The 17142-nt window shown below is 31.8% G+C and overlaps 2 non-coding genes across 2 annotated transcripts; both read right to left on the reverse strand.

The window, feature by feature from the left end:
• Window positions 1-12553: 12553 nt before the first annotated feature.
• On the reverse strand, window positions 12554-12625 carry Trnat-cgu (transfer RNA threonine (anticodon CGU)). Its single transcript has one exon. It is a non-coding gene; the product is annotated as a tRNA-Thr (tRNA).
• A 2268-nt stretch (window positions 12626-14893) lies between these two features.
• Window positions 14894-14975, reverse strand: Trnas-uga (transfer RNA serine (anticodon UGA)). The gene has a single exon. It is a non-coding gene; the product is annotated as a tRNA-Ser (tRNA).
• Between the last annotated feature and the right edge of the window lie 2167 nt (window positions 14976-17142).

Genomic DNA, 17142 nt, shown 5'->3' on the forward strand with positions numbered 1-17142 from the left:
ATAAGTCTGCCTTTACGGAGCTTGTTGTTCCTGATATTGCATGCCGGATTTGCCCTCCTGGCGTGTAGAATCTCCAACGGTTTCCAGTATGACTACTGCTGTTGTTTTTCTCCTAGTTCCATCTGCCTAGTTTGGATGGCGCTGTTTACTATACAGTTCTTGGTTGACTCTGGTATTATTTGCCCATTATCCGTTACTCCATGACTCCACCATGGTGTCCAAGGGGGTCTTATTGTTTCTGCATCGCTGCCGGTTCTATTCCCCTCGAACACCATGATGCCTTTTCGTCTTCCGAACACTGTTACATTATTGTATATTGTTGCCTGGCTAACACATGTGATGAGACTGCCAACACATGTGATGAGGCTTGTCTTCAGTACTGTCTGGTTCCATTGAACGTTTTATTGTATTTGAGAATGCTTTTTCGTCTGGCGATAGAGTTAATTTGATAGGTGGTTGGTGTGGGTGAAGTCTTCTTCTTTCGTGCAAATTTTAAATCGTTTAATTTGGTTAAATAAAACTCGAGTTATTAACCAATTTGTCAGGGGTAGTACCTATATTCTAGCTTACTCCTAGATTAAAAAAGACAATCCCTTTTTTATTGTGCATTTATTTAGCTTGTCAGCTTCTGTAAAAAGCAGGGGACCTCGTTGTTTTACCCATAGAGATACTAAAATATCTTTGCATATTGTTTTAACATATCACGCCAAATATGACGTAACAAACCAGTTATTTCAACATAAATCACATTTTTGGCGCAATTCTGTTTTTTGTATCCACTGATATTCAGAGTACAAGTAGAAAGTTAAAATGTTTTCCAGCAAGTTTAAATCATCAATAGTGTGGAATTATTTTACAGTATGTGAAGAAGACGGGGACGAGCACAAAGCAAAATGCAATATCTGCATGTTAAAAATTAGCTGGGGTAAAAACAACACCTGCTATACAACCACGACTATGCTTAGACATATTAAATTTCAGCATAATATTGAAGCAACTTTGGCCATAAAGAAATGCTACGAGCCTTCCAATCCATTTTCACGTAATCTTACCGAAAAAATTGCAAGGATGATCGCAATTGACTTTGTACCAATTTTATTAGTCGAAAATCAAGGATTTCGAGATGTGATATCCGAAATTGCACCCAGGTACACTATGCCAACAAGAAAATCAATGACAATGGTGGAGGTGCCTCGTTTGCATACAAAGGTAAAGGAAGAGGTTACAAAATTAATTAGCAATGCGGTAGCAACTGGCTCTACTTCAGGCACTACAGACATATGGACCAGTATCAACGGTATTGCATTTATGAGTATTACTTTAAATGTCATCACTTGGGAGGGTGGAAGCCTCGTTTCTTATCGACCTATAATCGCTTGTGTCGAATTCGGAGGATCGCACACAGCCGAAGCTATTTTGGAAGAAATTCAGCGACAGGAGCGTATATGAAATATTGAATTGTGCTTTGTGGTTTCTGACAATGCTGCAAATATTACTAAGGCATTGCGCGAAGGGGGTATAACAAATATTAGGTGTCTTGCGCACACTATTAACTTAGTACTGCGAAGAGCTTTGAAGGATGGACAACGTGTCGTTAGTGATTGTGTTTCGCAGGCTAGATAAATTACTGGTCACTTTCACCGTTCACGTCGTCATTCAGACCTATTGAGAACTTACCAAAAAAAGCACGGTTTACCTGTACATCGACTTTCAATGGATGTTGTAACTCGCTTGAATTCCACGTATATGATGTTGGAGCGCATTTTTAAGCAAAAAGAGGCTATAAATGCCCTTAGTTTAGAAGGAGTGTGTGAGACCTTAAGTTTTAACTCGTGGAAAATCGTTAGCAGTCTAATTCGCATTTTAAAAATATTTGACCTTGCCACTAAAGAAATGTGTTTTGACAAGGCGACTATCGCACATATAATACCTTTTATCAAATTAATTAACGTTAAATTAGCGGCCTGTACTGATTCTATTGCAAACCTTGATGACCCTATGTACGGAGTAGGTAGTTTTATTAACGTTAATTGAAGAAATAAAACGGCGATTTTTTACACCAACGCCAGAAAATTCTCCAGCACGAGATTCATTTCCGCTTAAAAACTGATAATCCAAATACGTATTTTCGTCAAATATTGCTCCCGTTGACCCCTTTATCCCCTTTGTGCCAACTTTTAGTTAGCAAAATTCGATTTGGGGCAATAAAAATGTGGCACAGAGGGGTTATGACGTCATTTCCGCTCAAATCTTTTATAATAAGTCATAAACTGCTTCGAATGTTTTTTTACATTTTGAATATCACGGTTGTTTTAATATTTATTTTATGCTATAAACACAATGAAATAATATTTTAATGACGTCCCCCACGCAGATCGTGACGTCATTAAAAAATAAAACATTCTGCACATGCACTCCACCTTTTACATAGGCAAAAAATACTCCGCACAAGCACTCCACCTTTTACATAGGCCCAAAATAACAATATATGCTTTTAAATAACAATGGGGGTTTTTACCGCGTAAATCCAAAGTATTATTCAGTTATAAAATTTTACGTTTGTATTAAATTATGAAAAGTTTATATTTTTTTAGAAAATCTACTAACAGTATGAAAAATAGACTTGGCGAATAAGTTATTTTTTTACATTGTTTTTTAAATTTTTTTAAGCATTTTACTCAATCTAAAATAAATGATGCTCTTAAAAGTAACACTGTTTTTTAAATGTTTGGTAGACCTTTTAATTTATTGTAATTACGTTAGTACAAAATTCTAATAAAGTATATATTTTTTTTAGAAAATCTGTACACAACATCAACGATAGACTTGGCGAGTAAGTTATTTTTTAATATTGTTTTTAAAATTTTTTTGAACATTTTACTAAATCTAAAATAAATGATGCTGTTTAAAGTAACACTGTTTTTTAAATGTTTGGTAGACCTTTTAAATTATTGTAATTCTGTTGTATATATTTTTTTAAAGAAAAACAAATACACATGGAGGCAAGGGGGCTCGCTGGAGGAGACAGCAGAAGAGGGGATTGGCAGTAAAACCTGCTGGTTGTTCAACATCAAAGTAACTACTTAATTTTTATTTTACCGATTTAGAATGGTTTAAAAAACATTAAAACTTCTTTTGTAGATATGCAAGTGAAGACCGAAAAAGGTGGGGGAACAGAAATGGACTATGTGGGTAAAAACGTGTACCCCTCTCCCACCATTGGCCCTCCGAACTGCCGAGCCGTTCTTTCTGTGAAGGACTTCAGCTACCCCAAGCCTCCATCCAAAATAAAATAATTTTTGTTTAAAACTGAGTGGTTTATAAAACCTAGGGGTTTAAAAGGCATCGTACCTTCATTTTAAGATTATGTTTTATATGGGCAAATAGAGAATGGCAGCATTTTAATAAATTAAAAGTTATCAGTTATGAAAAAAAATATCACTTTAATTTTTGAAAGTTAGGAATTAATAGAAACAAAAAAACAATTTTTAGGCATTAACCAAATTTAATTACTTTGTAATAATCAAAGGTTTAATTTTTTTCATTTATTTTATAACAACAATGTTTTAACAAAACTTGCCGTTATCAATAAAAAAACAAAAACTACAAAGGTATTTACGAAACTACGCCTGAATTAAACATAAACTTAAATGCACAAAAAATACATTAATGCGGCGGGAAACGGAACAAAATTAATTTCATGATTTAAAACATGCCACAGAATTGATTTTGTCATTTTTTTAATGTATATTACAAAATAATTTTTCGGGTGACATTGGTTTGTGTATTATTTAGTTCACTACACTTCACAGGAAAGACTACGAGAAGGTTGTCACCATCTTTCCCAAAAATTATAAGGCCATTGTAGCGTGTAGCGAATTATTCATTTTAATTATTAAAAACATTCTTTAGTGGTTAGTTGATACAAGAATATAAAATTCTGGCTAATTCTTACGGAAATAAACTCTGAATTTAAGTAATGTCTAAATCCATGTTTATTAAGTGGCGTCCGTTCAGCAGAACGGAATTGCCTAACTATTTTTTAAAACGAACATTTGCACTTACATTTTGCACGTAGACAAAAAAGGTGTTAAACCGGAACGATTACTTCACAAAACATTGTAAATAGGCAACAAAGCAAACAACCACTCACGTTACATTCATCCCCTCCCAATATTTTAGAAAGGCACAAAATAAGAAAAGAACACATACATTGTAAACAAGAAATAACACTAACTAAAATTTTAACAAATAAATACAGAGTATATGACCACAATCAGCGATATCTACGGGGTTTATTTATAATACGACCTCGGCGGGATGGTTGTAAGTTTACATTATTATGGTCAGTATGTATTACTTGAAAATGACTGTTTTGTGTTTGTTTTCCGTTATTTTGGTACCAGTTACTCGGTAGTTTTCGGTTTACAACCTTTGGCTTGTGTTTGGGGGATTGTCTTATGCGGTAAACCACATCGTTTATCCGATTTGTTACCATATATGGGCCTTGCCAAGGCAATGTCAAATTCGGCGAAAGTCCCTTCTTTCGTTGGAGGTGTAGGAAAGCGCTTAGCATCTCCATCAATTCCAATGCCAAGGCTTTCCTAGTCTCAAACCAGGCTTGATGCTGGTTCGCGACGAACGACAAGAAAACCTGTTTGGCTTTGGACAATCACACACATGCTGGCCACTGGGGTACCCAAAACAAAACGTTTCCAACTAAAATTAGCTGATATCGATGGGGCATAGTTAGTACTTCCTTCAATGATTAAACTTGGATTTTCAACCTTGTCATTATATTAAGATACCCAAATTAGCCTAAAATTAAAAACTTGCAGACCTAGTTGATTTTGGGCTGAAATAGTGAACTAAAACGATGTATAATTAATGGAATTTGAATAACACGTTATCCTGCCATATATGATTTAAAATTTTGCGGAATAACAACAAGACAAGGCTTCTGGTACTAGTAGCTACTTTTATTACCACGTTTATTATTATTATTAACACATAAACACAAGATCAAGAATTCAATTGTCTTTTAAAAACAAGTCAAAATTTTAATTTTAACTTCAAAATTACAAATTCTTTTACCACAACTTTAAAAAATTGCTTGGGTTGATTTACCAAAATAATTTAATTTAATCAATATACAATGCAGTAAAACACCAAAAAATTTACAAAATTTATACAAGAATATAAAAAGAAACCCAAATCATCTAATACAGAATAAAAAAGAAAAACAGAAGGTGGCCGGCTCACCACTTAATCCTAGTAGCCCTTTTACACAATGTCATTTGTGAGTAACAAATATATTTTTATAATGCCACCACCGTAGAAGCGGCATAAAATGACAAAAAAGTTAGGATGGTGGACCTTACCAGGATATCCTCACTGAGGGCCAAGATTTGTTTACAATGTCAGATTGGTGTAAAATATTTAGACAAACACGGCGTAAAAAATCTTATGCTGTTAACTAACTTAGGCATGGCGATTTTTCAAATTTTCAAGATATGGCGAAAGAAAATTTGAAAACAGCAAACCTGGAAAAACTTAATACCGATATAATTATAATAGTTCATTTTATAAATGTATAAGAGGACGCCGAATTGAACCGACCCTAAGCTGTGCTTTTCAAATGGTTCCATAGGGAAATTTGTCCGACGACGTTTTGGTCGAAACTTTCCCTGTTTTGGATGGCGTTTATTTGCTCAAGGTTATTTTTTTTCATAAAATATATCTATTTTTTGATGAATGTTTTTTCAATGTTAAAAAAATTGCAATAGGTACAACGAAAACTGAAGAATTACGCCTTTCTCTTCTTCAAAAGAAAATGATAAATTGAGAAAAAAAAACAACAAAAATGGAAAGAAAGAGAACAAGGGTGGAAAGAAAGAAAACAAAAGTGGAAGAAAAAGGAACATCAATGGAAGAAAGTTAAACATCAAATAAAAAACTACACTATAAAGACAAAATTGTTAAATAAGTAAATATTATTTTAATTTTGATCTTTTTTTTCACCTTTTAATTATTATTTCATGTTTTTTCTTAATATATTTTTACCACAAATTTAAACATGTTTTATTTTTATTTAAAGATGAAAACAATACATAAGTATATAAATAAAACACTACAATAAATTATTAGTATGTATTGTAAAGATAAAATTCTAATTATAACAAATTACTACAAAGAAAAAATAAACATACACAGTACATACAGTTTTATTAAAAATTATAAATACAGTTATAATATTTTTAAAAAAATTTAAAAACTAAACTTTAACAAAATTACTTGTTATATATACACAAATATATGTAAAAAAGAAAACACAAAAAAAGTTCTTGAAGTAAAAAATTGTGATATAATGTGTTGTCGAAAATAACTGCCACCACGAGCAACTCAAATAGATTCAATAGAAGGTCCTTTGAAATAAGGAACAGAAGGTAATATGATGTCGTTATGTTTGATTGCAAAATTATGGATGGAAGCAACAGCATAGACAAGAAAATTTTGCATTTTAGTTTGAAACGGGATTCGGAGGCAGCGAAATCTTTGTTTCATCACAACAAAACATCGCTCTATTGAGCTTCGAGTTTTGATGTGAGAGCGGTTGTATTTTTGCTCTGCTGCTGTGATTGAGTTAGCAAGTAAAGTTAAAAGATATTTTCGGCATGGATATCCCCCATTACCAAGTGAAATTCCTTCCATCATATTGGTGTCGAACATTACAGAAAGTCTGCTGATCCAGGCCAATTTTCTACAATGTTAGTTAGTTATTAATAGTTCAGTATCACACACACACACACTGGACATTAACAGAAAAATAACCTTTTCTATTTCAAGAAAGTTTAGCTTGGTCCCCACCAGGTGAAACTATGGGAATGTGTGTGCAGTCAATTGCACCAACAATACCAGCAATTGAGTGAAAATTTTGTTTAACTTCAGTTAAGTTTGAAGGAAACTTTATAAAATATTTATGTTTTCCAGCTATGATTTTGCTTATTCTGTAAATTATTCTGCAGGCAGTGGACTGGTGGTATTTAAGAATATCCCCATCACTTCTTTGAAAATGCCTGGTTGCATAAAAGCAAAGGGTTAATAAAAGTTGTGTAATAGGGGGAACTGCATATGCTCTGAAAAGATTATGTACTTTTACTTTCGAAAATCGATATCTTGCTTTAAATTGAGCTCTATCTAAAACAGTAAATAGGCTATTTTTAATTGGAATTGGACGCATTATCGAAATATAAATACACCCATCACCCATACTTCAGTCACCACGACCCTAATCCTAAATAAAATCCATGGCGCCTGGACTATTTCAATGCTGCAACAAAACTTTTTAACATTCTTACCATTTAAAGAGGCATTAAAGGTCACATGTTCTATATTCTTTGTGCTATTTTCTTCGACAATTAAAAGTTGTTAAAATCAATTTCTGTCGCAATCGGAAGTTTTTTTCCTTAACAGTTGTTCTAAGTTATTTGTAGATGTGCACTCACACATAATTACGGTTTCTGGCCAAGCGACATTTTTAAAACCTTTTCTTCTTATGATAAAATACCAAAAAAATGTTCCAAAAACAACTAAATAGATACTTTGTTTAAAGATCAAGTCGGGCGAGTCACCAAAGCGAGCTGCTCGAAACAATGAATACAAAAGAGCAGCATTTAACGTAACATAAAAAAAGAAAAAGGAAACCACCTGGTTGAGTGAGCACAAATATTTTTTATTTATTCTTGACATAGAAAGTTTGACTTAATACCTAATTTCTTGTTCAGTTTTATCATTACTATTTCACGAATGCAAAAGCGTACACAGATTAAAAAAAATATTTGGGGCCGAAATAATTTTATTGTTTTTGTTAGGTGGTGTCCGAATGGGCCTTGGGGTAGAAGTAGAAGGCACGCTTTCCTGGTGAATGCCCGCCGCTGCCTCTCCGGCCAGGGACTTCTCTCCGTCGCGGGAAGATGTTATGGTTCCGCCGCAACGAAGGGAGACCCTTGATACCGACCGAAGAGGTTGGCTAGCCTGGAACCTCTCTGATCTAATGGAGAGGATGGAGCTGTTTGGCTCCAGGCTAGCACTTTTTTGTTCTCTGTAAAATATCTACATTAGAAGTTCAAAGTACTTGCATAAGATTTTAACAGTTAAGCAAAAAAATGATCGTGATTATCTTTAGTCATAGTTAATTATATAATATTTACTAAATTGTACTTTGCGGCAGAGATAATGCTGCGGGCATCCACTTTTTTGGCGCGCCTTCCCCGTTTCGCCCCATTTCCCTTTCGGACACTACCTCTATATGTGTTTTTGTTACTCTTGTTGTTGTTGTTGGCATTTTTTTTTTAAATTCTGTTTTGCCATCTCTGTAATGTTTTGACTTTTGTTTGTCAATAACTTTGATGTACACAGATATAACAATGTTTTGATAATTAGACGTTTATTATATCGTAATATACATATATCTCACACTATTATCAGATGCATTCTGGGTATACACATGTTAACACAAGAGGCACTATTTATAATCATTACGACCCTTTTCTTCTGAAGTAAAGATTACACGTATGAATTAAATCAGGGGCATGCCTTAGGTATGAAAACACGATATGTAACAAGCAATTTAATTAACACTTGGTTTAGGAATTTAATACTACACAAGTTAATACATTAATCACGGTATCATATTGGTTTCCTTATTGTTCTTCCAGAACGAGAAATATATGGGTTATAAGCTTGTGTATTAACATTACTATTGCTCTGTGTAGTTGTTAATAAATAATACTATTACCACTATTTGAATATGTAACAATAGGGGGATAATCATAATTGTAAAATTCAGGTTGTGTTTCGTATAAATGATACCGATTTCGCCTCAATTGACCATGTTCATTTCTAATATTGTACGGACGCGGTTCTGAGCGTTTGAACGTGATTACTGCTTTCTCCCAATGTTTACTTTTTCTGTACCGTACCACATCCCTTTTTTAGATGAGACGGAGTCTTCTTACTTCTATCATAGTAATGCTTTTGTACCTTTTGATTTTTATCAAGGTCGGGGCCATTCTTCATCACAGTATTTTACAATTTTCTGTAGTACTTCATCTTGTTTTGTTGCCATTTTAATTGTTTTATATATTGCAGCAGTAACAGGAAGTTTGAAATAAGAGAGTGTATTACTCGAACTATGTTTTCTTCAAGTTCAATATCAGATTTTCCTTCGACATGTGCTATTAACAATGTATCTGCGACATACATAAATTTACCCCGAACATATTTAATTTTAATGTCATATGGTTAAAGACGTAGCAATAATCGTAGTCTTGGTGGAGCGTTATTTAAGGGTTTCTTTAAAATTGATTCCAGTGGCTTATGATCAGTTAACGAACTCGTTAGTTATAGGTCATTAGCGAGCGAGAACGTCACTTAGCGAGAAAATCGGTATTACGAAACAAAAAATGTCAGTTTTAACGAACGAGAAAGCACAAAATTTAGCGAGTAAAATTTACCGTCCGTTAACTTAGCGAGGAGTATTTTGCCTTGATTATTGCTATGTTAAACATTGAAAATATTTTTGCGGTACATAAATGCTGATATGTTATTTATAAAAATAAATTTTAAAATTGTTAAATTAATGCTTCAAAATATCTATAAATATTGGTATTTAAATTTATTAACTAAACTATCGGCCATACGCGATTTAATTTATCTTTTGATAAACCTAATGTAAAGTATTTTTTTAAATGGTTTATATTAACAAAGTGCATATGTATGTGTGGACTATGATATTAACAAAGGGTTTAATTTTTTAGCGTTGCTTTCTTTCGTTCAGCGTTGCTTTTTTTTTTTTTTTTAACAGTTGTTAAGAGACAAAATGTTCTATTTGTTTGAATAAATATGAGTGTATAATATACTTGTTTTGTAAAGTAATGCGTTTTTAAACATAATTTTTACCATAAAAAATAATAATCGTACAAGTTTTGACTGTCATTATGAAAACGACAGTATAAACGCACACCCGTGGATATGATGTAACATATTGCCGCTTTGATGTAGCCCGTAATATTGTGTAAAAACGTAAGAAACGTCACTTTGCGTAACGTAAAATCCCTTTTTTTGCACTTTCTCATTTTTAACGAACTAGGTGGTTTCGTAATACCGATTTAGTTAATGAGCGAGATAGCTCGCTAAATTTCGACGCATTAACGAGATTGTTAAATTTAACTTAACGTTAACTTAACTTAAAGCAGAAAAACAATCCTCAGAAACAATTTTCGCTTTGACCAAACAAAAGTTTTCTGGGCCATCTCCTAATTATTAATAAGAATCAAACCCACACAACCTAACAATGTTTTTTTTTTTAGCAATATTATTATAAAAGAGTCCCCCTGTCTCACTCCTCTATTAACCTTAAAGTTGTTCAAAAAATGCTGGATGCTGTAGCCAAGTTTTAATAACGTTTTAAAAATAAATTTCCAACTGATGGTATCAAAAGCTTTATAAATGTCAAGTGATATAAATGCCCCTGGCATTTGTTTAAAATCCGCGTAGTCTATCAAATTATTCCCTATATAGCGTATTTTTAAAAAATTCCCTATATAGCGTCTTTTTAAAAAAACGTTTTGATTTTGATGTATTATAGTCGGCAGCGAGCGGTATTCGTAAGCAGCGGTATAACTTTAGTGTAATACTGAGCTCCATTAGTTGATATTGTGGCCGAAATTTTTTTAAGTGGTGTCTAAATGTACCTTGGGGTGCAAGTGGAAGGCACGCTTTTTTGGTGAATGCCCGCCGCTGCCTCTCCGGTCAGGGGATCCTCTTCATCGCGGGTAAATGTTATTTTGGATCCGCCACGACGAAGAGACCCTTGACACTGGCCGAAGAGGTTGGCTAGTCTGGATCCTAACTGATCTCGTAGAAAGGATGGAGCTGCTTGGTGTGGCTCTAGGCTAGCACTTTTTCGTTATCTGTAAAATGTCTACATTATAGGTTCAAATTAGCTGCATTCGATTTTAAAGTTGAAGCAAAAAAATGATCGTGATTATTATATAACATTGACTTCATTAACCTTTGCGGCAGAGATAATGGTGCTTGCCTTTTCTTTTTGCCTCATTGCTCTTTAACATCTTTTAACACAAAAATGTGAAAAAAAATGTATGGTATAAATATCAAAACAGATAACTGTCAACAAAACCATGATAAAACACAGACAATAATATCAACATTTTAAACAAAACTTTTGTGCCAAAAAAAAGAAGTCACAATAACTTGAAAGAAAAACTTGACTTAATGCGAGTCACATTAACTTAAAGAAAAAAACTCGACTAAAACGAGTCACATGAACTTAAAAGAAAAACTCGACTGAAGCGAGTCATAGGCACAATGTTGGCATTTCATACACTCAAGCCAGTTACATTTACTGTCATCACTATGTTACACTATTTACATTTATTTTTGCTATATCTGCCTTTAAGGCAGTTGCCAACAATAGCAGTGTAAATTTCCTGCCAATAGTTAAAAGATGATTGCTGGTGTTGTTGAACATCTTGGTTTAACGTTAACCACTTGCTGTACTTACAAACAAAAACACCACAACTTGTGCTATCTGGTTGCAATGTATGTGACATATTTCTTATGACTTCTACAATTGAGAACCCTAATTTTTGTAGGGTCAAATAATTTATCATGTTGAGAGAGGTGGTAACATCAGTTGTTGTTTCCTGCAAAGGATCAAGGTATAACAAAACTTTTTGTTTAATGTTTACAGCAAGCAACACCCAACAAGACAAGGTTCTAACGACTCTATATTTACAAATGAAATAGTATGAGGATCATTATTTAAAGAGTTTTTAATCAAACCATACTTTTTTAGGGTTGAGAAAGAGGGAATAACCTTTTTTATTATAGCCACTGGTTTTGATTGAATCTTTATATTTGGCATATTAATTCGGGTTTGTTAACCAACCAACAATGTAGTTACTCGCGCATTAAGTCTGCTTGTTTGCCGTGATGGATACAAACTTGTTCACTTTGGGATATTTTCTTGGAAGTTTATTATGCACTTTCTCTGTGATTGTGATGTCATTGTTGTTTTTTTCTGATTTTACTTTTCCATTGTTATCTGATCCTGACAAACGTAACCCACAATTATGTCTACAGTTATTTTTTAATTCCACAATAACATTATTTAGTGTCGCTTCCGCCATTAATAAGGCTTCCTATGAAATAATGTCAAATGATAAATCTTGTGGCTTCAGAGAACAATCAAAATTTATAAATTTTCCACTTGTACAAAAACATTGCACCGAATATTAAGCAAAAAGTATGAAAAACTATTAAAGTGCAGTTGACTTTTTTTTACAGTCGCGAGTTAGAATTTGCTTAAGCTATTGATTACCGTCGGAAGATAAACAAGTCTAATTTAACATAAACGTCATGATAGGTTTAAAATCTTCGTGGTATTTAAAATTTACTGTATTATTTTAAAGTAATCAGAAAAAATTATTTTTAAAATTAACTACCAACTTCATTACAGTAAAATAATGTTAGGCGTTACTGGAGATTGAACCCAGGATCTCCTGGTTACGAGACAGACGCTTTACCACTAAGCTATAACGCCTCAGTGACTTGTAAAACTGTTTTAATATATTTATATTAAAAAAAAGGAATATCCCATACAATTATTGTTTTTTTTTAAGAACGCAATAATTGTGTCAAAGTAATTTTAAATTAATCATCACAACAAGCAAAAATACTTACAACTAGATTTATTTGATAAATAAAATACGATTTAAAATTATTTGATCATTTTTAAAATTAATCTCTATTAATAAATAAAGATAATCATAAACATTAATTAATTAAGATTATCAACTAAATTATTAAATCAAATTTTACGTATTTAATTATTAGATAAATGTTTATCATTATTATTTTCTTTTTAATTTAAAAGATTGCGGTTCGAGTCCACCCAGGGTCAAATGTATAATCGTCTTTTTTTACAATTCTGCTTTGCAAATTTGATAAAAATGTCGCAAATCAGTCGTTTTTGTGTCGCAATCATTGGCGCGTTTAGCTCTTGAACCGAAAGGTTAGAGGTTTGAGCCCGCCCAAGGACGAAACTAGTTTTTTCTCATTTTTATTAGTATAATTTTGCTTTGCAAATTTAATAGAAGTGTCGCGAATTAGTCGTATTTGTGTCGCAATAGATTGGCGCGTTTTGCTCCTAACTGAAAGGTTGAAGGTTCGGACCTATTCATGAACGAAATATATTATTACATTTTTATTATATTAATTTTGCTTTGCAAATTTAAACAAAGTGGGCTAAATAATCGTCTCTGTCGCGCAATAGGTTGGGGCGTTCAGCTGTTAAGAGAAAGTTTGAAGGTTTAAGTCCACCGAGGGTCAAATTTATTTTGTTACATTTTTATTATTATGATTTTGATCTCCAAGTGTGACAAAAAACGTCGTCTCTATGGCGCAATAAGTTTGCGAGTTCGTCTGTTACCCGAAAGGTTGGTTATTCAAGTTCACCCAAAGTCAAATATATTTTGTTACATTTTTATTATTATAATTTTGATCTTCAGATTCAATCCAACTGTAACAAATTAAGTCGTCTCTGTGGAGCAATCGGTTAGCGCGTTCGGCTGTTAACCGAAAGGTTGGTGGTTCAAGCCCACCCGGTGACGAATTTTTTGTTTGTTTCATTTTTATTACCATAATAATGTTTTGCAAATTTAATAAAAATGTCGCGAATCAGTTGTTGTTGTGTTGCAATGGTTGGCGTATTTGACTATTAACCGAAAGGCCAACCCAGAGATAAAAATAGTTTTCCTTATATTTAAAATTTTTCCTTTGCAAATTTGTTTGAAACTCTTTTCACATGAAACCTCTAACTTCGTTTTTCTCAAATTAAACCATTATTTTAACGATTCATTTTAGCTTTTTAATAAAGGCGAATGTTTGTTTTAAAGTCGAAGGGCAATTTCGTTCTACTGAACAGAAGCTACTCAATAAACATGGATTTAGACATTACTCAATTTAGCGTTTAATTTTGAAAGAAATTAGACAGAATTTTATATTCTTGTAAACAACCGACAACTAAAGGCAGTTATTAATTAATAAATTTACTACACTGCATTTTTAACAAAACTTATCTTGGAAACAATATCAAACATCGGTGGTAAAGTTTATGCTTGTCAAGCTTGGGATTTCTGGTTTTCACCCAGACAGTCCGGCTTTGATTTCCGGTGTAGAAATAGTTTTCTTGTTTTCGTCGTGCGTTTTAACGTTATGATGCATAGATCGTTCAATTTGGGAGTTTTTAACAAAAATTTAAATATTAAGATACTTTATTTTAAATACATTTGTTTGTAACGACATAACTAATACATTGACTCTCTTTGAAGGCATTATGGCATAGTGTTAAAGCGCCTGTCTAATAAAAAGAAGGTCCTGGTATCGATCCCGATTAGCGCCTAATCATTTACCGCACGACCAGTAAATTTTTTTTATGAAGGTACTGTCCAACGATATCCACCGAACAATGTTACTTATTTTTATGTGGAATAACTCTTCGTTCCCTTTAAGGCAGCTAGCGTGATTTTAGTTAAAAAAATTAAAATTGTATTAAAACTAAAATAAAAAAATCCGTTGTCGACAGGATTCGAACCTTGCGGGCAAAGCGCAAAAGATATCAATTCGATTGCCTTAACGACTCGGCCCCGCCAACTCTTATGTTAAATTCTAGGAGCAGCCAGCGTGATTTAATCAAGTTATTTAAAGTTGTATTAAAACATAAAATAATGCGTTGTCGGCATGAGTCGAACCTGCGCCTGCGATTTTAATTAGTTAATTAAATTTGTATTTAAACTAGAATAAAAGAAATCGTTGTCGGCAGGATTCGAACCTGCGCGGCAAGAGCCCAATAGATTTCAAGTCTATCGCCTTAACCACTCGGCCACGACAACTGTTATGTTGGATTGCCGGAGCAGCTAGCGTGATTTAAATTAATTTTGTAATAAAACTGAAATAAAAATGCGTTAACGGCTTGACTTGAACCTCCGCTGGCAGAGCCTGGAAGGAATCAAGTCTATACTAAAATTTCTTTTCCGAGCAGCTAGCGTGATTTTAAATAAATTTGAACTAAAACTTAATAAAAATTTTCGTTGTCGGCAGGATTCGAATATGTGCGGACAGCGCCTAAAACATTGTAAGGCTATTGCCTTAACCACTCGGCCACGACAACTTTTTTGTTTACTTTTCAAGGCATCTTTAATTAATAAAATTGTATTTAATTAAATAAAGTTGTAATTAAAAAAAACTCTTGCTTTTCCTTCTTGAGGCAGCTAGCGTGATTTTATTTAATTATTTAAATGCTTGTCCCATGGCATTGTAATTTTTTTATGGTTTTTGTGTTTTAATTATTTTTATTGGTTAAGTGTAGATTTTGGTCCCAATAAGCTAGGTATTTACAGTAATATGTGTAGATATGCTAAGTGTAGTTTCTTTACAGTTATAAGTGCTGTTGTTCATTTGACTGTTTCTAACAACCAACAACTAACTTTGTTCCTTTTTGAATAAGGTATATATGCTATTTGTATAATTTTTAAAAACAGAATTTTAATAAAATTTTGCTAACGATTTGTCAAATTTTACCCAAACGAATGTTAAATTTTAACATTTTTTATCGAATTTTAATCAAACGAATCTTAATTGTGGACAAACAATTAATAAAGTTAAAAGAATAAAGGCATATTGTTCGTATTTTTAATTTCTTAAACGTAAGCCAATAGATATTTTTTATTACAACTCAAGTTGTAGGATCACATTTGTGAAACTACATATATGTTTAATAAATAGGCAAAAGTGATACAAATTCGAATTACTGGGTATATGGCCATCTGCAAATATTTGTTGCAACTTTAACGTTAATTTTGTTTGTTAATAAAGTGATTTAAAATAATATTTGTCGCAATTACAAAAATAACTAGATTTATTAGATAAATAAAATATGGTTCGAAGTTATTTGATTATTCTTAACATAAATTTTTATAAATAAAAAAAGATATGCATAAACATTAACTAAGTATATTACATACTTTTAATTTTTAGTAAACAAACAAGTATTTATATATATAATATACAAACAACTATTATTTTAGCCAAGTTTTAAGTTGGTAATATTATGATATAAATGATAGTAAATTTTAAATTTCTAAAATTAATTTTTGATTTTTATTAAATAAACAAGTATTTAAATTTAACAAACAAACAAGAATTTTATTTTAATTCTTTTTCGAATTAAAAATATTATAAGATATAACCGACCAAAATTTAAAAACCTAATAACTATCTTTAAATTTGAATAAACAACACCTATTAATTAGTAATTAGTGACAAAATTTAAAATTTTAATTTATTTTTGCGTTACTAATATCATGATATTATGATATACAATTGACTAAGATTTAAAAAATTAATAACAAACACCTTATTAGTAATTAGTGATATTTAAATTTTTGCGATTCGTTGGGATAATAACAAACATACTAAAAATTTAGAACTTTTAGTTTTAAAGAACAAAAGTTATCATCTTTCAAAATTCTGACCAGAAAGAATAAAAACAACTAGATTTATTTGATAAATAAAATTTGGTTCGAAAATATTTGATTATTTTTAACATAAATTTTTATAAATAAAAAAAGATATGCATAAACATTAACTAAGAATAATACATACCTTTGATTTTTAATAAACAAACAAGCATTTATATATATTATATAAGCAAAAACTAATATTTAATTTAGGTTTAAATTGGTATTATTGGGATACAAATTATAGTAAATTTTAAATTCCTAAAATTGATTTTTATTAAATAAACAAGCATTTAAATATGATAAATAAACGAAAGTTATTTTTCAAATATGTTTTTTAACTACCCATATTATAAAATACATCATACCACATTTTTAATGCTTAATATCGAACTTTAATTTTCAATGAACAAACCAGCATTTAAATACAACAAACAAACAAGAATTTTTTTTAATTCATTTTCGAATGATAATTATTACAAAATATAACGGACCAAAATTTAAAAACCTAATAACAATCTTTAAATTTTAATAAACAACA

Source organism: Corella eumyota, chromosome 6, assembly GCF_963082875.1.
Source record: "Corella eumyota chromosome 6, kaCorEumy4.1, whole genome shotgun sequence".
NCBI lineage: Eukaryota > Metazoa > Chordata > Ascidiacea > Phlebobranchia > Corellidae > Corella > Corella eumyota.